The sequence below is a fragment of the Apodemus sylvaticus genome, chromosome 2, assembly GCF_947179515.1.
Source record: "Apodemus sylvaticus chromosome 2, mApoSyl1.1, whole genome shotgun sequence".
In the NCBI taxonomy this organism is placed as follows: domain Eukaryota; kingdom Metazoa; phylum Chordata; class Mammalia; order Rodentia; family Muridae; genus Apodemus; species Apodemus sylvaticus.
In genome coordinates, this window is record NC_067473.1 from 186,200,703 (window position 1) to 186,221,381 (window position 20,679).

Below are 20,679 nucleotides of genomic sequence, written 5' to 3' on the forward strand. Positions count from 1 at the left end.
GGGCTCCTCTGCATCCTCCATCCACCTGGCGAGTGGTCCGGAAGAGCTGGATAAATGGGATCTGGAGTGCATTTTGCCAGAGCAATAGGAAGTGATCTCTCCTGCAATGAATCAAATCAGACTCTTTCTCTCTCTTCCCCTCCCTCCTTCCTTTGCTTTTTCAGACAGGGCGCCATCCCAGCTAACTTTCCCCTCACCCAACAATACACACCAAAAGGGAACACACCCGAAGTCCAGGCGATGCCATCCTCCGTGCCTGTGCGCCCGAGGCCCCTGTACTACTCCCGCCCTGGCAGAGGCCTCGGCTGGGCGCCCAGCAGCGACCAGGAAGGTCGGAGGGAGGGTGCGCTCCTCCCGCCCCACACCCAGTCTCTGAGCCGGATATATAGAGAGTCACGTTTGGGAGCCAGGGAGAGCAGAGGCGCGGTTCAGAAAAGCTCGAAAGCCTCCTTCATCTCCGGGAGGACCGTGACCACCAGCCGGCAAGTCACCCGCACTGAAGCAGCAGGTACCATGGCGAAGAGCGGGCGGGGAGGCCAGAAGGTTAGGCTAGGGGGACCTGCGGACTGTAGCTGCAAAGCAGGCAGGCGCCAGGAGAGAAGCAGTGGCCCTGCTGCGTCCCTGGCCACTCACAGTCCTCCAGGGTCCTGTAGGCTCTAGGTGTCTCCGAATCTGCAAGGTGAGATGGACAGCCATTGGAAAACCCGGAAGGGCTGAGCAAGGGAAACATGGGGACCTCTCAGTAGTAACTGGGGACCAATGGACAGAGGTATCTGACTGGTCCCACTCAAGCCTTCCTGGTTGAGGCTACTCCTAGAGACAACATATATTTCCATGCCACATGTGCAATGGTTCCTTTTCATGCCCTCCCTTACCCCCTGGCCCACCTCAGGCTGTGAGCATCAGGACATTAACCGCAGGCTGGAATGAGCTTCAGTGGCCAAATAGGTCTGTCCCTGGTCAGAAGTTTCTGACTTCCTCCAGTGACAAGGGGATAGGTGCCAGGGCCTCCAGCTAGGACGGGTGGTTTAAGGAAGACTGTTGACACACCCCTGGGGGTGAGATAACCCCCTCCCCCCAAGCAATTGCAGTCAGGACAATTCATGCCCAACCTAAGAATGGCTTTCCCCTGCCAGGCTCCTGACCCCAGTCTCCTTCCTGTCTCCTTTTGGGGTAAGATTATGAACATTTTTTTGCCTTCCATACATTATTTACCTAGAGTTGAGCTATCATGATTATTATCTCCTTATCTGCAAGACTCTGGCTACCTTTTGAATCATGCTAAGTGAGTGTTCCATTGTTTGAGAGCAAGGAACCAAGTGAGCACGAAACTCAATAGCATTGTTGTGTCGTTGTGTATGTCTGCTTGTTTGAGGCCACATCCAGAGTCTGACATTGCAAATAGAAGTGTAAGACTTGGCCTGTAGCTCCACCGTTTGTCTTTCTGTTTCTCCATCTATGTGATCTGGAGATTTAACTTGAGGTCATAGTTATTCTAAGTCATAAAATAGAGCAAAGAGATTAAATAAAATTTAAGGCAGCTTACAAACGACAAAGACGCTCATTTCAGCAAACTTCACATCTTGGGCTTTGGAGGTGTCTAGAGAGAACCAAGAGCTTTCTCCTCACCAAAGTTCAAGGACAGTGATTTCGTTCATAGTGTTTCTGAAGGCCTGTGTCTTTGCCTTACTCTTTCTTATTTCCCTTATTCTAAGGGCATCTTCCACTCCTATCTTAAGGGATTCCCCCCCACACACACACACACACACATACTCCAAATGGTAAAATTAGGCTGCAATTGTCTGTCAGAGAGAAGCAGGTCACACTGTGCCATGCAGCATCAGTACCACCAGGGGTGGGAATGGGGAGGGGAGGGGGGAAAGATAGGTGAAGGTGAGCTCCCCCAAGGAAACAAAATGTGATGCAGCTTCTGAAGAGGGACTGCTTCAGAGGGGCTGAGAAATCCATAGCTTGTCTGTGTGTATCACTTTGGTTTATCAAGACCATAGTCTTTGGGACTCCAGGGATGGTTCAGGAGTTAGAAGCATTTGCTCCCTGTCTTAGTTAGGGTTACAGTTGCTATGAAGAGACACATGACCACAGCGACTCTTATAAAGGAAAACATTTCATTGGAGCTGGCTTACAGACTCAGAGGTTTAGTCCATTATGGTCATGACAGGAAACATGGCAGTGTGAGGGCAGGCACAGTGCTGGAGAAGGAGCCACGAGTTCTAAATCTGGCAGCAGGAAGGGAGAGTGATACTGGAACTGGCCAGAGCATTTGAAACCCAAAGCTCACCCTCAGGTGACACACTTCTTCCAAGGCCATACCTCCCAATCCCACTCCATAAGCATTCAAATATGAGTCTGTAGGAGCCATTCTTATTCAAACTACACTGTGCTGTGCTGGCACAGGACTGAGTTTTCAGTTCCTAGCACTTATGTGGTGGCTTACAACCATCCATAACTCCAGTTTTGGGGTATGCCCTCTTCTGGCCTGTTTGGGGTTGCCAGTATATGTACATGCATGCAAACAACACACTCATACATATAACATAAAGAAATTTAAATAAATAAAATGAAGTTTTGGGTTTTTTTTTTTTTAAAAAAAGACTGCAGATACTCTGACCATATCATTTTCCTTCTTTTCTCTAGAAGATCCATGTTACACTTCCTTCTAGAAGCATCTGGTCAGTCATAAGAATTCATGTTTCAATCCATTCATTCATTCATTTTCTTGACAGGGTCTCATATAGCCCAAGTTGGCCTTAAACTTGCTATGTAGCTTAAAATGACCTTGAATATATATAGCCTTCTTGATTCTACTTCTGGAGTGTTGACATTAAAGGCATGCATCACCATGCCCAGTTTATGCAATGCTGAGGGTGAATCCAGGGCTTCTGTGTACCAGGCAATCCCTCTCCCAGGCGAGCTACATCCAAGGGCCCAAAAGTTTTGACAAGCACCACTGCAAGAGGACCACTTGCTCCCACCAGCATGCCTAATGCCAGGGCTCTGTGGGAACATGTACTAGTTAGTGATGAGCATGCATATTTCATGTTTGTGTTGTTCAGGGACCATTCTGAGTACTTGATAAAAAGGTATAGACTATGAAACACACTTTCAGAAGGTCACAGCTTTCTGATATGCAAATATGCACTTTCCATGCATTCAGCCAGTCTTCACAGGACCAGCTTTGAGAAATTCAGACTCAAAAATTGAGCTGAGCCCATAAATTTCATCTATATATCATTCATCTATACATGAATACATCTAGAATTTTAAATAACTTTCTAGATGTCTACTAACAACATAAGACATGAAGAGTTAACCTTGGAGCCATCACCATGATCTTAATCAGAGGCTTCACATCGTTATTTTACAGTGGGTTCTCAATATCCCTTGACCTCAAATTGACAGCCCATTCTAGAGCTTACTGTGTAGTGGGGTTTCCTCACATCAACCCTATTTCAAGTGAGTTCCCAGTAAGAGCTAATGTTAACCTGTCACTTGCCCAAGGACAGATAACTTCCTGGGATACTGGGGGCCTGTGATTCTTATGAAATAGCAAGTCATATGTTTTCACTTCAATAAACAAGGTTGGTTACACAACTGTTTAGTGTTTGATCACACGTAGATACACAGGCAGGAGGTATGTCAGAATACATGCTTACCAGTGACTGGAAGAAGGCAGGAAGTACCACAGGCTTACGGTATTTGCCTTTATGAGCACCTAATTGATCTAAAATCAGGGTCATTTTCTGGAAATCCCTGGTATGAACCTAGCCAGTGATCATTTTCCTGGCCAGGACTAAATGAAGTTTGCTTTCATTGGATAATTGTGCAAGTGGGCTTTCTCCTTGAGATTTTTCTTTTTAGCTGTTTCCTTAGGTGCCTTTGAACACATCATTAGGCTTTTCTTTATCTCGATTTCTTTACTGGAATGAGCTTGACAATTTACCTTAAAGGTATCTGTATTATCTTTGAGCAAAGAAGAGAATTAAACCATGCCTGGCAGAACACAACACTCAGGAAGTGGAGGCAGCAGGATGAGGGGAGTAAGGCTATCTTCTGCTACACAAGAAGATCTAGGTCAACCTGACTAGACTAAGAATGGAGTGAGGTAGGAGTTCCAGGAGGGTCCACTGCCTTACACAGTTCCATGCTAACAATGACGGTACAAAGGGGATCCTCTTTACTACAGGTTTTAGAAGTAGCTTTAGGAGTATCAATCAAGCTCCTCTAAGGGGTTGTGCAACCTATATACTAATATATATACTACCTATATAGCTACTAAATAAAGCTTGCTTTAATTGGATAATTGTGGAAGTGGCCCAGCTTATCCCTTACCAAGCTGTCCTTTGTAAGTCTTGTGCCGACTAAGGAGGAACGAAGGAACTGTTTCCCTTCTCTCTGAAGTGGGACTTTTCCCTTCTTCCACGGAGCTTCTTCAAGCATTGGCTCTGCTTTGGTGGAGACCATTGAAGGCTTTTCAGCCAGAAGCTCCGCTGATCTATATTTTAAGAAAGTAAATCTGCACAAAGCCAATAAGGAGAAGGGGCAGGAGGAATGAAGGATTGGAATCAGAGAGAATTCAAGGCAGAATACTGTTGGAAAAAGGCAGAGATAGCAAGAACTTGCTGAGCCTTGAGGACCATTTTCAAGTCCGACTGGATCCACGGGTGGCGGACTCATAGGGAGGGAGACAGCTGGAAGAAACTTAGATCAATGCTTCTGCAGATAGTGCTGAGTTTCAAAAGACTTTTACTTGCATGTTTTATTTTTAATTATGTGTGTGAGTATTGCCTGTAGTTAGGAGTGTCAGTGGAAGCCAGAGCATTGGATGCCCTGGAACTGGGATTATGGGTGGTAAAAATGCCCTGTTTGGGTGCTGAGGACCAAACTCTGCAAGAACAGTCTGTGTGCCTCCACTGAATCTTCTCTCCAGCCCCGCCGATAGCTTAAATCCACAGCAGTGGGTTCACTGCTACTTCCTTTTCAGAACCCATGATAAGAACAGAAAAACGAATCAGAACCGAAGGGAAGGGATGGTGGCTGAGCAGATAGCATATAAGAAAGGAAAGAGGAAAAGTTTATGTCTCAGACTCGTCTGCTGTTTAAATTATTTTTAAATCCACACTTGCATTTTATAATTTTTAAAGGTTATCACCATGACAGATATAGCTTCTATTTTTCTCCATTGAGCTTAGATGGGATGCGGTATAATTTCCTAAAATGGCAAAAACTAGGGAAGACAGGACTGAGCCTCATCAAAGGGTTTGTTCTAAAATGCAGCTTACTCCCTCTCTTAAAACCCTCCTTTTCTCCTTCCTCTCAGTAGCTGTGCTCCCCAGACCATCATTTGTGGGACAGTAGTTTATCGGGATATTAGCAGTTAAGTGAAGGAAACGGACAAAAAATAAATAAAATAAAATAAAATCTTTGATGATCATATAACTCTGAAAATGCTTAACTTAACCCAGTTAAGCAATTTGAATACAGGAATCCTCAGAGCCCACAAAATACTAATGAAGACTGAGAATCATCAAAGATGAAACATGTCTCCTGTGACATATCCTAAACTTATGACCTTCAAATGTCTCTGGTGGAACATCTAACAGAGTCAGCATTTGATAAGTCACTGTGCTGGGAATCCTGTGGGAAGCACTGTCCTATATTAACAGATTTAGCCTTCAGCATCCATTGCTCTCTGTTAACTGTTAGCTACTCTCCACTCTTCAGTGTGTCTTCCTTGGGCAAAGCAGAGGCACTGGATCCACTCGGCATGGATGAGAATATACTTCCCCATGAACGAGCAGGACCTGCAGTCTGGTTGGAAGGAAACCATCTTCCTGTTTTGTTTTGTTTTGCTTTGCTTTTTTCAGTATCTGCTTTCTCGCTGAGGCTCTGCCAGGCCTTGCTGAGGTTCAGCCTGTTGGCATTTGTAAGGGAGGGTCTTAGGAGTGGCAAAGAGTTACTAGGCAGAGCCTTCGGTTTCTCTCATTCATATTTTCATCTTCTAGGCATCGCCCGAGTCTACGAGACTGACGTGGTGTGGGCATTTAGGAAGTAATGGTTTTTGAGTGTTGTACATCCTCTCCGTTGTCTGTAATAGACTGACAGTGGCTGCAGGCACAAGTGCAATCTGTGGCTACAGAACCTTGCAATGGTGACAGTTCTTCAAAGAGGCCCATGCAGAATTAGATCCTCTGGTTTCATCTGCTCGGAACTCAGTCCCAAGTACTGGCCTGGGGGTCAAATTTAGCCTCTGACTTTATATATCTTTCAAACTAGAAATGGTTCTTATGCTTTTTTGGAAGTTAAAAGTATCAAGAACATTATTCTGTGGCATAGCTAAATGACATGGAATTTAGATATCAGTGTCCATAAATAAAGTTTTAGTAGAAACTAGTTGACCCTAACCTAGATGGCTACTCTAGAGTTCCAGCTAGTGAATGTGACTGCCAAAGCCTAGAAGATTTATTCCCATCCCCTCAGCTCCTACACTGGCTGGCGAGGTGAGTTTAATATCAATCACTTTATATGCATTTGTTTCTGTGCATTAAGGGGTAAAAAGTCAGGTAGGTAACTTGACTTTCTAATTTGGCTCCTCAGCCAACCATTCTCTATGGATGACCAGTGTAATTAATGACCACATGCCTTGTGAAGAACCCATCAACCTGAGGAGACAGCTTTTAAGCTACTCAACCTCATAAATTCTTCCATTACAAATGTGATACAGACTAGAGATGCCACTCCACTCAGCTGTAGAACACTTACCTAGCATGTGTGAAGCCCCAGGTTAGATATCGCTCCCCACCCCACTGCAGGGACAGGACAACATTGGATAAATATAATTACACCGTCAGGTGCTGGGGGAAGACAATCCTGACATCATTGCTGAAATCCTTCCTCTGAGCATAGATTACCCAGGAGTACCCTTTCTAGACTTTTATTTCAGCAATGGGTAAAATCTCCTCTTATTAACAGACACTTTTCCATGTCAAGAGTAGTAATTTGATGATGAGAGAAAAATGTTTCTTTGTCCCCACTCCACCAAGTGGAGTGGGTGTAAGGATTACAAGGTAGCCAGAATGACTTGGGTATGGAACTTGGAGGGCCAAAGATAAGATCAGAAAGTAAAGTTCTGAAGTGCCCTGCTTAGCCAGCCCATAGCTACCACGAAGTCAGGCTAGCTGGTATGCATTCAAGACACTCTACCCATGAGGAGAGACAGGACTTTAAACTGGAAGTCAGTTTCAGATGAGGTCTTTCCCCCACACTTGTCCCACTCCACTCTGCTCCTGAGTTGAAAGGGTTAAAAATCACAGGCCCTTGTGGATCTATCAAGTAAGTCTTGGCCACTGACCTTCAATATACCCCCAAAAGAGACAGTAGTGAAAAACGGAGAAATTAAATTTGTTCAATGTGGCTGAGCTGTGAAGAGAAACAAGAGAAGTCAAGATTCGTCTCCAAGTCCTTGGCTTGGGGTTAGATTTAAAACAGAAGACAGGAAGTATAGCTAAGAGGGCTGCAACAAGGACTGGTTCCACCCACCCTAATTGTCCCAGCTCCAGTCTCTCCCGTAAGGTGAAGTCTGACAAGCTGTAGGAACCTTGTGAAGTCTTTTCTCGGGAGGCAAGTTCCTCTTCTGGCTGGCATCAGACTTCAGCCTTTCCCTTCACCCAGCATGCGATTCCTAGGGAAATTCCAATTTCTTGGAGACCATTGTTCTAACAGTCTGATAGCCAAAGGGAGGGGCACCAGTGTCTGTTTAGGACATCCGCACCCTGCCAGGACAGTTATAATTCTGCACCTGAACCAGAGCAAAGAGGGTAACATATTTCTTTGTGTAGTCAACAATGTAACTGAGTAATGAACAAACTAGTCTTGCCATAATTGTCAGTCATGGAGAGTCACTGTGCTTCACAGCAATACAGTTTCAGTTTCAGTCACGGTTTATGAAAGGTTTTATTAAATCTTTCACCCTTAACCTCTGAGTAGAGAAAAACAAAGCCACAGTTGATACAATGCGTCCCTTATGGCTTTTGTACTTAATACATTTTGGGGTTTTTTTGTTTTGTTTTGTTTTGTTTCAGAAACAAGTTTTATTATATTATTCTTTTAATTTTTCCTTTTTGAGATTATATTTTATATATGAATCATACAAATTATATTGTATTATATTATATGTTGATTAAATAAATATAACTTTGAGATTATATCATTTCTTCCCTTTCCTCCCTCCAAACCTTCCCATATGCCATTCCTTATTCTTTTTCAAATTTATCACCTCTCTTTTTCATCAACTGTCATTACATATTCTCCTTCTCCCTCTCCCCTCTCCCTCTCCCCTTCCCTCCCTTTCCCTCCCCCTCTCTCTCCTAAATGCATAAATCCAACCTGCTCAGTCTATATAATGCTGCTTTTATGTACCTTTTCAGGGGTGACCATTCAGTATTGGGTAACCAGTTAGTATAAACTTCCCTGAGGTAGACTATTTTTCCAATTCTCAGCATCCCTTAGCTCCCTGCAGTTATTTTGAGTTCTTTTGACCTTCACTATTCACATTAACATATCTATGGGTGTCCTCATTGCTTAGCTCAGGTTAGAGAGTCATGTTGGTGAGAATTTATAGTTATAAGCTTCTGATATTCCTAGGAGACTCAATCTCAGTGACCTGAACTAGACCAGAAGCTTCTTCCCTGAGGATTAGCTTTCATGGTGTCATAAGACACCATGCAATATACTTTAATATACATAATATACAGTAGTGGAAGCTAACATCTCTCTAATTGGTTTTAAGATCTGCTCATCAAAAGGGTAGTCATGCTTGGTACTGGAAACCTAGCCAACTACCTAAGACTACTGACGTCATGGATCTTGGAGGAGAATCTACAGCCACCACTTTACTAAACCAGAATAATCCCTAACTATAATCTAAACATTTGTCCTTATTCTCACAGATAAATGTGGTCCTTGTCTTTCATGAAAGACACTGTTTGGTTTTATGACATTTTAATTTCCCTGACTTCTCCAGAGATGGTCCCTAATACAGTACAGCAAAGTCCTGAAGATGGGAAGAGCGGGTAAGGAATTCCTGGGGATTTATTGTGAAAAGGCAAAAATTATCCACTTATCCTCAGCAGAACCATTGTTAGGCCAGTAACTTCACTGGAGAAAAACAGGACAAGCACAGGTGGCAAAACAAATACTCTTGAGAGCCAAAGGACCAGACAAAGCCATTGTAGAAATGCCCTGAATTCTAGGCCATCTTCCTAAGTGATGCATTGTTCATGAGAGGGTACACTCCACAAAAGTAAGCACATAACCAGGTGTGTTAAGGTCACGATGAACAGAAATTAGAAAAATTAATATTAAATTATGTGTCTGACTTCAATATACTAAAGACTACTTATGCACTTGAGGGAAAGTTAAAGCCAGCAACTCATGACAATATAGTCAAAAATCCCTGGTGGTTTGAAGATGTTCATTTCCCAAAACAGAAATGGTCACCTTTGTTGATGCTGATTTTGTTGTTGCTGCTATTGTTGCTATTGATACTGTTGCTATTGTTGTTGCTGCTACTGTTGCTGTTGTTATTGTTGCTGCTGTTGTTGCTGTTGTTGTTGCTCTTACTGCTGCTGTTATTGCGTTGCTGTTGTTGCTGCTGCTGTTGCTGCTGCTGTTGTTGCTGTTATTGTGGCTGCTACTGTTATTGTTGCTGCTGTTATTGCTGTTGTTGTTGCTCTGACTGCTGCTGTTATTGCTGTTGCTGCTGCTGTTGCTGCTGCTGTTGTTGCTGTTATTGTGGCTGCTACTGTTATTGTTGCTGCTGTTGTTGCTGCTGTTGTTGCTGTTGTTGCTACTGTTGTTGTTGCTGTTACTGTAACTTATGCTTTACTGTTGTTGCTGTTTTTGATGCTATTGTTGCAGTTGTTGTTGCTGTTTTCATTGCTGTTGTTATTGTGTTATTGCTGTTGCTGTTGTTATTATTGCTGTTGTTGTTGCTGCTGCTGCTGTTACTGTTGTTGCTGTTGCTGCTATTGTTCTTATTGCTGTTGCTGTTGTTTCTAAAGCTGTTATTGCTGCCACTGCTGTTGTTGCTGCTTCTGTTACTGGTGTTATTGCTGCTGCTGCTGCTGCTATTGTTGCTGTTGGTGGTGGTGGAGGCAGTAGTGGTAATGGTATTTTACCAGCAATTTGTACTTCTCAAGCTCTCTCCTTAATGGAATTACGCCACTTCATTTTTTTACTTCTGCTATTTTGTCCCAGCCCTCTCAGAGGTACTGACTATCCAAGTGTTATTGGGTATCTTTAAGATCACAGGATTGTGCTTTGGGTAAATTTAGTTCTTAGTTTTTCTTAAGATAAAACTTTTTTTTTAATTGAACTTCCATGAACCCCTATTACCCTGTACCACAACCTCCTGCCTACAACACATAGCACTGACTGCACATAGCTTATCTTATAGAAGAATATTCACATTCTCTAACCGTATATAATTTAAGGTCCATTCTTATATTTGGTTTCTGTCTTTCACTTGTTTGGTTAGAGTCACACCAAGATACTTTATATTGTTTGTGGCTATTGTGAAGGGTGTCATTTCCTTAACTTCTTTCTCAGCCTGCTTATCCTTTGAGTATAGGAAGACAACTGATTTGCTTGAGTTGATTTTATAACCTGCCACTTTGCTGGAGTTGTTTATCAGCTGTAGGAGTTCTCTGATGGAGGTTTTCGGGTCACTTAAGTAGACTATCATATCATCTGCAAATAGTGACAGTTTGACTTCTTCCTTTCCAATTTGTATCCCCTTTGACCTCATTATGTTGTCTAATTGCTCTAGCTAGAACTTCAAGTACTATATTGAAAAGATATGAAGAGAGAGGACAGCCTTGTCTAGTCCCTGATTTTAGTGGGATTGCTTCAAGTTTCCCTCCATTTAGTTTGATGTTGGCTACCAGTTTGCTGTATATTGCTTTAACGATGTTTAGGTATGGGCCTTGAATTCCTGTTCTTTCCAAGACTTTAAGCATGAAAGGATGCTGAATTTTGTCAAATGCTTTTTCTGCATCTAATGAGATGATCATATGGTTTTTTTCTTTGAGTTTGTTTATGTAGTGGGTAGCATTGATGGATTTCCTTATATTGAACCATCCCTGAATCCCTGGGATGAAGCCTACTTGATCATGGTGGATGATCGTTTTGATGTGTTCTTGGATTCGGTTGGCAAGAATTTTATTAAGTATTTTTGCATCAATATTCATAAGAGAAATTGGCCTGAAGTTCTCTTTCTTTGTTGGATCTTTGTGTGGTTTTGGTATCAGCGTAATTGTGGCTTCATAGAAGAGTTGGATAGAGTTCCTTCTGTTTATATTTTGTGGAATAGTTTGAAGAGTATTGGTGTTAGGTCTTCTATGAAGGTCTGATAGAATTCTGCTCTGAAGCCATCTGGTCCTGTGCTTTTTTTGGTTGGGAGACTTTCTATGACCCTTTTTATTTCTTCAGGTGTTATGGGACTGTTTAGTTGATCTATTTGATCCTGATTTAGTTTTGGTGTCGGATATCTGTCTAGGAAACTGTCCATTTCCTCCAGATTCTCCAGTTGTGTTGAGTATAGGCTTTTGTAGTAGGATCTAATAATTTTTTGAATTTCCTCAGTTTCTGTTGTTATATCTCCCTTTTCATTTCTAAGTTTGTTAATCTGGATACTGTCTCTGTGCCCTTTGGTTAGTCTGGCTAAGGGTTTATCTATCTTGTTGATTTTCTCAAAGAACCAGCTCCTGGTTTTATTGATTCTTTATATGGTTGTCTTTGTCTCTCCTTGATTGATTTCGGCCCTGAGTTTGATGTTTTTCTGCCTTCTACTCCTCCTGGGTGAAATAGCTTCTTTTTGTTCCAGGGCTTTCAGGTGTGTCATTAAGCTGTTAGTGTATGCTCTCTCCATTTTCTTTTTGGAGGCACTCAGGGCTATAAGTTTTCCTCTTAGCACTGCTTTCATTGTGTCCCATAGATTTGGGTATGTTGTGTCTTCATTTTCATTAAGTTCTAAAAAGTCTTTAATTTCTTTCTTTATTTCTTCCTTGACCAAGGTATCATTGAGTAGAATATTATTCAGTTTCCGCATGTATGTGGTTTTTCTGTTGTTTTTGTTGCTATTGAAGACCACTTTTACTCCATAGTGATCTTTTGCTGAGTGCATGTAGACTGCAACTCAAATCTAGTGACTGCAGACCACACAAGCACATTACTTAGCTCTGCATTCATGGAGAACATCTTCTAATTTTGAACAATGTTCGTCATCAATTTAAAAACATGCAATGCTGGTAGATCCTTACTTACCCTTCATCCTCCTGTCTAGCATGCATGAAGTCCTGGTTTTGGTTGCTAGTGTTGCAGTTACTGTAGTGGCTGAGATAGAGGCAGGACCCGGAATTCAATGTCATCACTGGCTACATGCATAGTCAGAGTCCAGCCTGGGATATGTGAAGCTATTTACAAGCCAACTAAAGGATGTGATGGAAGCTGAGCTGAAATGCAATATTAGAAATTCCATTTGGAGGACTTCTCCTTTACCGGAACCTCCACTAAGAGGAATCTCCTTTACCCAGCACAGGTTTTCGCTGAAGTTGTCCTCACATCTACTTTTCCCTCTCCTGTTTTTCTCCAAACCTGACAAACTCAGAGCTTGTATTCTCCAACTTCTTCCTTTGTAATTAGGGAACTATGTTGTATGAAGCCCTCTAGATTACTGGAGACTAAACCAAATGGGTCCTCATCTATCTATGAGAGATGTATAGTAGAGTTCTTAGAAGTCTTCCCTAACCAACTAGGGCCCAGTGCATCGGGAGCTATGAGTGAACAAGTGTGGACTGGTATAGAACAGATGTGAACTGCTGTGGACTGGAGTGAACAGGTGTGGACTGGAGTGAACAGGTATGGACTGGAGTGAACAGGTGTGGATTGGAATGAATAGGAGTAGATTGACATTAACCGGTGTGGACTAGTGTAGAACAAGTATGGTCTAGTGTGGACTGGTATATACGATGCCATCAGAGTATTTTTGTCATCATTGGGACAGTCCACTTGCTTGCAGTATGTTCCACCAAGTTCAGGAAGTACAATCAGCAATTGCCCATGTCACCACCTTCTCCCCATACTGTGATTTAAACAGGCAACGCCTTGCTGGGACTCTTACTCCATCAAGAAGAGTTGTGTTTGTCTTTATCGCAGACACCCATAGCTATTTTCTGTTTTCCAATGCCTCCATCTAGATAGGTCTTGGGATTTCCTCCAAAGAGACATTGATACCTAAATCCCTGGATTGAAGCCAACTGCCTCTTCCTCTTCTTTTCCCTCCATCTTTGCCCCTTTCCAGCCCTGGGCATCAGGGAGCCCTGTTCCCACATCCTTTGTGGTGTTTTGCTGGTACCACACTGACCATGAACTGTTCAAATCTGCTTGGCAGACTCCCCAGCCATCCCTCAGGGAAGGGAAAGTAGGCAGTAATATATAAGTGGTCTTAAGAAGAAGCCCCAAAAGGAGGAGGATTGAGAGAAGGGTGGAAAGGACTCCAGGCTCAGCCACAGATTGGAGAGGGGTATAAATGGGGGCTGTTGAGTAGACATCTTCTAGCTGCTTGACCACCAAATGTGATTATTGTGAGAAGTGTAAGTGGGCACAAAATGAGCCCTAACAGTTGATAGGAAAGTAGCAGAAAAGATTTTAAGTGTGCTTTCCTGAGGTAAAAAGCAGTACTCTGCTTTTTCTTACAAAAGTGCTGGCGGCTGCTGCTTGCTCAGGACCCATATCTGCAGCCATGTGTCACATCACCAGAGCAGGAAGCATGTCCTGGGTTCTTTTTGTTTTCTTGGCACTGGTTTATGAAAAATAGAAATATTATTACAAGGATGAATTTACCAAGAATTGTCCATTTTCTATCTGTTCCACGTTGGAAATCATTAGTCGCTGGTTTCTCCTAAGTCGAAAGTTTGTGGTTTCAAGCTCAAAGTGGCCATAGTCTATCACCCTGGTAGCATATCTCATAGACAGAGTGGAGTGGGAGCTATCAGTGATGGCTGGCTAGACTCACCACTAATGCTCAAAAACATTCACCAAATATGTTGCTGTGTCACAAAAGCTGTCCTGTTTGCCCTAGAGATTCAATATCACACACAGAGAAACTGAGATCCATGAAGTTTTGAGTAGAATTACCAGGCAGACATTACTATTAGAATATAACCATTATAGAAGCACAACTTCACATAAGAGAGATATTTCCAACTCAAAAAGTCTACCTTGAGATATCTAGAATGAAAGATACCTCCGTTATTAAAATGCTCCAAATGTATCTGGATGCCATAGCCATATTTAGCTTTAGATTCCCATTTCTATGAAAACTTATTCTGTGTTCAGTTCTAATTACCAAACTTCTCATGAATAGAGCTATGGGTTTATATTTATGACTAAGAGTTTTGAAATGAAGAGCTTGGAACTTGACAACTTCCTACTTGTAGGTTGGCAGTGTTCTGCTGCTGTAATGTGATGGTCAAGATAATGAAGGGAGGAAGGAAGGAAGGAAGGAAGCAAGGAAGCAAGGAAGCAAGGAAGCAAGAAGAAGGAAGGAAGGAAGAGGGAAAGAAGGAAAGAAAGAAGGAAAAAAGGAAGGAAGGAAAGAGAAAAAGAAGGAAGGAAGGAAGAAATGATGGAAAGGAAAGAAGAAGAAAAGAAGGAAGGAAGGAAAGAAGAAAAGGAGGAAAAAGGGAAAGAAGGCAGACAGGCAATTAATCCTAGCACTAGGGACCAGAAGTAGAAGACTCTCTGAATTGAAAGCAAGTCTACTTAACATCGTTCCAGGACAGCCAGGACTATGTAAAGAGACCCTGTCTTAAAAAAAAAAAAAAAGAAATTAGTAATTATCAAACAAGCCCTAAGTGTTGTCATACAGGAGAATCAGGTAGCAGATGAATACTTGGTTGGAGCTTTCTCATTATTGATCACCACCAGAAGACTTCAGTGTCTTTCAAGAGGACTTGAGAGAACAGGTCGATTGTATCCATAGTCAAGAGCCATGAAGTGATTCTACACTGTGTCAAGTTGGCATGCATCATAGCCCTTGACCTTGTTGTCCTCAGCCAGTCACTAAATCTCTTTATTCCTGTCTGATCTCACAGGGTTCTTGTGAGAAAAGACTAAGAAAGATGTATATGATTTGAGATGCATTATGGTTTTCTGATGTAAGAGTTGCTGGCGTGAGTAGGAAGTGTTATTGCTGTGTTTTATAAAAAGGAGAGCCAGGGTATGTTTTGTAGAGCCAGGTATGGTGAGGTGGGAGGGGTGCATCAGCGAGCCCATGCTAAGCCATCCCTTCCCACTGAGCAACCAGTCATATGACCAGTATAGTATAGAATAGAGATTATTTAGGGCATGAGGAGGGGTGTTGAGAATGGAGTAGAAACAGAGGGGGAGACAGACAGACAGACAGAGATAAAGGAGATGACATCCAGGAATACACGGGGTGGGGGGGTGGAGATGGGAGAGAGGGAGAAAGGGGTCAGGGAGAGAAGAGAGTCAAAGAGAAAGAAGGGACAGAGTGTAAGTAAGAGAGCATGGAGGGGCCAAACATCCCCTTTTATAGTAAGCCAGGCCTGCCTGGCTGTCACCAGGTAACTGTTGGGCTGAACCTAAAAAGAATGCTAGCAGTTATAAACATGGGTAGCTCTGTGTGTGTGTGTGTGTGTGTTTGTGTGTGTGTGCGTGCGCGCACGCACGCGCGCGCGTGCTCTGCATAAACAGTAGCCACAATTTCACACAGTCCTGTGCTTCATAATCCTCCCCATTGTTAACTGTATTTTATACTCCTTGGAAGACTTTTATATGCATCCCAGAATATGGGTCAGGGGGAGTCTTCTTTGATCAAGTCATCAACTCAGGCTTTCTCACCCAGAGCAAATCTGTTCACGGTCAGCTGTGCCCCAGGCCACTCTGTGGTGTTTAATTTTTATCTCCATTCCACTCCCACTCCTGAGAGTATCCTGGACAGCAAGTCACACGTGGACAAGCACAGAGTTCCCCAGAGCTCCAACCATGCATCTCTGTCCATTTTTATTTTGAGCACCAAAGATCTCTATTTTTGGAAATCTGCAGAAGAGGCCATCTCTCATCTTAACACCATTCTGCACAGTGTTACATGAGATTTTTATATCCGAGTGTCACATTTGTGTAAGGATACTGTTTCCAGAGGTTTCTTTCTCCCTCTGTTCTAGGTCAGTAACATTGTTGCTCATTTGATTCCCCAATACACACATGTAACCACACAGGGAAACATACCTTTCTTGGTGTGGGTGCCTTCCTGCTGATCTTAGCCCCTCCTTTGTATAGCCTACATTTGTGAATCATTCTTTTTTTTAATTCGGTATATTCTTTATTTACATTTCAAGTGATTTTCCCTTTCCTGGATCCCCCCTCCCCAAAAGTCCCATAAGCCCTCTTCCCTCCCCCTGTTCCCCAATTCACCCCTTCCCACTTCCCTGTCCTGGTATTCCCCTAAACTGCTGCACTGAGCCTTTCCAGGACCAGGGGCCACTCCTTCCTTCTTCTTGGGTATCATTTGATATGTGAATTGTGTCTTGGTTATTCCAAGCTTCTAGGCTAATATCCGCTTATCAGTGAGTGCATATCGTGAGTGTTCTTTTGAGTCTGGGTTACCTCACTTAGGATGATGTTCTCCAGTTCCATCCATTTGTCTAAGAATTTCATGAATTCATTATTTCTGATGGCTGAATAGTACTCCATTGCATATATATACCAAATTTTTGTATCCACTCCTCCGTTGAGGAACATCTGGGCTCTTTCCAGCTTCTGGTTATTATAAATAGGGCTGCTATGAACATAGTGGAGCATATATCTTTATTACATGCTGGGGAATCCTCTGGGTATATGCCCAGGAGTGGTATAGTTGGGTCCTCCAAAAGTATCATTCCCAGTTTTCTGAGGAACCACCAGACTGATTTCCAGAGTGGTAGTACCAGCTTGCAACCCCACCAACAGTGGAGGAGTTTTCCTCTTTCTCTACATCCTCGCCAGCACCTGTTTTCTCCTGCGTTTTTTACCTTAGCCAGTGAATCATTCCTTAACGCTGACCCTACTTTTTCCATATTTTTCTATCTGAATTTTGATCTTTGAAAAATGATTTATTAATTTGTATGTGAGTATGCCCGTTTATATGCAACATATAAGTGCAGGTATCCTCAGAAGCCAGATGAGGGTGTCCGACCCCCAGAGCTGGAGTTAGAAATGAGTGTGAGCTTCCTAATCCTCTGCTAAAGTAGCATGCCAAGCCATCACTGCAGACCCTGAATTTGGCTCTTGCCAACTCTGCTACAACTTCATATAAGCATTAAGTGTTGCTGGACAAATCAGATAAATACTCATAGGAGACAGGGAAAATGCACATGCATCTTGATCCTCAGAGAAACTGGAAGCTACAGTCAATTCTTTGCTGTTGATTCTTTGCGTTGTCTGGAGCAGTCATTACAGACATTTACCTGTCTTCAAGCTCCCTTCCTTTGTGCTTGGCTTACAGGCAGTGCAGGACTTTTGCTCCACAGAGCAGATCTGTGGCAGGTTCTGTTCAGCCTCCCCACCCCCTGTGCCCGGACTTCCCCATAGACCTTACTTCTTTTCCTTCTGATCTGAGAGGATGAATCACCTCCTCCTGCCCAAGACTGATACTTCTGTCTTTCCTAAAGTTTATGTGTGTATGTGCACATGTTCATGTGTGTTGGTGTGGGTGATAATGTGGTGTGTGTGTGTGTGTGTGTGTGTGTGTGTGTGTGTGTGTGAGAGAGAGAGAGAGAGAGAGAGAGAGAGAGAGAGAGAGATGATGATGATGATGATGATGATGATGATGATGATGATGATGAAGATGCTAGGCTCCAGTCATCAAGCCCCAAGAATCTGGCTGGCTCCAATTTCCCAACACAGGAATTATAGGCATCTAACACCTTGTTCAGATTCTTCTTCTGTGTTCTAGAAATCAAACCCAGGTCCTCATACAAGGCAATGTATGAGGCCCCTCTCCATCACTCCTCTGCCCAGCCCACCTCTCCCCAGCCCATGTCTCCCAGCCCATGTCTCCCAGCCCATGTCTCCCAGCCCGCCTTTCCTATAACTTTATTCTGTTTGAGCTTCAACAGAACCTCAGCTGCTTACTCCGCCTGCTTCTACTTTGTCTACTCATCTCAGACAATGTATAAACTCATGCAACATTTTACTCACCAAGGGCTTCCCACATGCCTTTGTTTATATCTTATTCTTCTATTGTTTACCTCACCCCAGCCCACTTTTCCTCCTGTAGATGAATTCTCCCAGAGGTGATGACCCTGGCTGTTTTGATTAAGTCATCTGTTCACAGAGTTGTCAAATAAATTCTACATTCAAAAAACAGTTCATGAATTATTCCAACACTTAGCATGCTGATTTACTTAGAGACTTTCTTCTACATTAACAAGTATTAATTTACTCAATAAGGACATTTACTGTTCGCAAGTAAGTCTACCTGAGGTGTGGCTATATCCAGTGACAGGAGCTGTCAGCTTGTAGACTGTTAACCTTCATACAGGGGCAATGGTTGCTAGGACAGTTTGGGAAGTCGGTGACTACGAGTTCTTGAAGAGATGGCACGTCACAAAGTCAGAATCCATAAGTAGGTCTTTATTGCAGGATTCCAGAAAGTACCAGAAGGTGGGATCCTGATAAGGGGTCAGGGAAGAGCAAACATAGATCTTGGGGAAGTTCTTCCTCTGATCCTGGCTCATGGCCAGGACTATTGGGAGTTGGTGAACTTTGACTCAGCTCCATGAGGTTACAGTTAAGAAAGCCTTTTTCTATTGGCAAGTGATCCTAGTGGTATCCTGGTCACCCCATTTCTGGACATGAAGAATGGGATACTGATGTTCATGTAGCCTCTTGTCCAGAGATCTTCTTAAAATCTCAGAAGCTTGTTTCAGGACTAAATATTAAGTCTTCCAGATTAAAAACAATAGTAATTTCATGTTCATGTCACTGAAATCCTAGAGTGAAAAATTTTTAAAATGAAAAAAATCCTCAAATCTAAAATCTAGCAACTGAAACTTTTAAATGGTGGAAATTTCAAATCAGACTTCTTAATGCCTTGCAAGCTCCAAAACTGCTAGACAGAGGAGGTAGTTGGTTTTTAAACTTTTCTAGATTTCATGTATGTGAGTGTTTTGCCTGCACATGTGCATATGTGTACTACATGTGTGAGGTACCCAAGGAAGTGACAAGAGGCTATTGGATCCTCTGAAACTGGAGTTACAGACAGTTGTGAGCTGCCACGAGGGAGCTGGGAACCAAACCTGGGACCTCTGGAAGAGTAGCCAATGCTCCTAACTGACATGCCTCCTCTCCAGCCCTGGGGGATAATTGTTTAATATCTTTGTGTCTAAAATGTAAGTCCTTGTTTGCTGCTTCTCCATGCGATGGGGTGCAAACTTGTTTTAAAGGAAGGTTTGATTCCTAGTGTATGAAAGATATTGTGCTTTCATGATATCAATACAGATTCTTGTTAAAGGAAGGGGTCCAGGGTGTGTGTGTGTGTGTGTGTGTGTGTGTGTGTGTGCAGGAGGCAGTGAGTAAACTGGTTGCCATACAATAATGAAGATCCAGGCCCCTTAAAATATGGGCACAGCAGAGCGCCCTTGTCACCCAGGTACTGGGGAGGTAGATTCGTTCTTGAGCAACCACTCTAGCTGAATCAGTAAACTTCAAGTTCAGTAAGAAGCCCTGTCCAAAAAAAAAAAAAAAAAGGTGGAGAGAAACTGAGTTGACCTCTGACCTCTGCATACATGACATGTGAATACTTGTGCATGCATACACACCCACACCAAATACATGCCCACAAAATAAGATTGTTTTATGAAGAGGATCCTTTTGTTTCTCTTAGTGAGTTCTCTGACTTTTTCATGTTTCTCAGAACCACCAGCCTGGCATTAAGCTCCTGAAGTACAAGAAATCAGAATTCCAGCTGAGTTTAACCAAGAACAGTGAAAACACATCACTTAGCAGAGGAAAAGACAATACTGGGGACAATTTTTGTGTTGTTCACCTCATGTTTTCAATGTGGAAAAGAGAAAGCTCTCTAAGGGGGAAAATAACTCATTTTCATGTAGAGAAAATAAAGATCCACTCAGGACCAGACTAGAAGATTCTGAAGTAAGAACTTTAACCCTTCAGGCTGTCCTGGAGACGGTATTCCATGCCGCGAGCACATTCCGCATGCCACAGACACACTGAGCAATCCCGTGAGGAACTGCTCGCCACACAAGCATGGCTTCCCAAGATTGCTCATCTGCCCAGTAGCCGTCCAGGCCGTCTGCATCCTGCCTTCACGGCTCTCTGCTCATTTGGGCTTTCACCGGAGGGATGTCATTGCAAGACGCTGGAGAAAGGGGATGGGGGGAGGAAGAAGAGGAGGGAGGGAAGGCTCGATTTTACATAAATCATATTAATATTTTTTTAAAAATAAGTAATAGATCTGGCTATGGAAGAAGCAAAAACTAGCTTGCATTATCCCATTATGTTATCTGTATTATTATTTTCCTCAGTTCTGAGGCTTGAACCCAGGGGCTGTGCAAGCATGGCAGGTCTCCCCTGAGC

At 42.9% G+C, this 20,679-nt stretch overlaps 1 protein-coding gene across 1 annotated transcript in view; it reads left to right on the plus strand.

The window, feature by feature from the left end:
- Positions 1–487: 487 nt before the first annotated feature.
- Positions 488–20,679, plus strand: part of Far2 (fatty acyl-CoA reductase 2) — a 102,958-nt gene continuing 82,766 nt past the window's right edge. The window contains exon 1 of the mRNA XM_052175324.1: positions 488–508. The gene's annotated coding sequence lies outside the window, so the exon portion shown is untranslated. The remainder of the gene's footprint in view (positions 509–20,679) is intronic.